Raw genomic sequence first — 961 nt, 5'->3', positions numbered from 1 at the left:
CTGCCTACTGTCCCCATTTCACAGTTGAGGTACTGAGATACAGGAAGATGCAGTATTTTGCTTAATGTCACACAGGGAGGGGACAGAGCCAGCATTTTTGGTTTCTAGATGTTTGTCTTGAAAGCTTTCAAACAGAAAAGTTGAAAGAATATATCCCATATATCCACCAGACTAGCTTGAACAACCATGATATTTTACTATATTTTTGTGTTCATCTGCTGTATATATTTTGCAGAACCATGTTAATGCTGTAGACCTCATGACACTTCCTCCCTCCACAAATCACACATTTACATTGAAGAGATATGACAATAATTCTCTCATGTCCACTAATACCCAATCAATATTCAATTTCCCCACTGTCTCAGATTCTCTTATGGATGTATCTTAAGTGCCTCCTCATAGTTAACACTTTGCACTTGTGTTTTTCCAATGTGTTTGGTGTTAAAAAGACTACACCAGATGTGTCCCTTCATGGTGTTGTCCATATTACACTAGATCCTGGTAAACTATAGCCAGCAAGCCAAACCCTGCCACACTCATTGGTTTATGTATTGTCTATGGCTACTTTCATGCTACCTCAGCAGATCTGAGGAGTTCCAACAGAGACCATGTGGCCTGCAACGCTGAAAATATGTACTCACTGGCTTCTATGATGTTTGCTGAGCCCTGCGTTATACTGTCCTTCTGTTGACCTAACTTTTACGTTTATTAGATTTTTGAGCTGGTTGGCAGGTAAACAATCTGCACAAGTGGACATTTACAAAGAACCATTTATTCATCTATTGACTTTCATTCATTGCCATTGATTCCACTTTTTCTTCCCCTGTATCACAGAAGAAATCACAAAAGACTTCACAGAATTAGTAACCAAGTTAAATCGAGTACTCGATAGGGATATTTCGATTCTTCTTTTTTAAATTGTGGATAGGGATATTTTCGATCGTGTAAGTATCCTTTT

Source organism: Diceros bicornis, chromosome 27 (assembly GCF_020826845.1).
Source record: "Diceros bicornis minor isolate mBicDic1 chromosome 27, mDicBic1.mat.cur, whole genome shotgun sequence".
NCBI lineage: Eukaryota > Metazoa > Chordata > Mammalia > Perissodactyla > Rhinocerotidae > Diceros > Diceros bicornis.
This window is presented reverse-complemented; position numbering follows the sequence as displayed.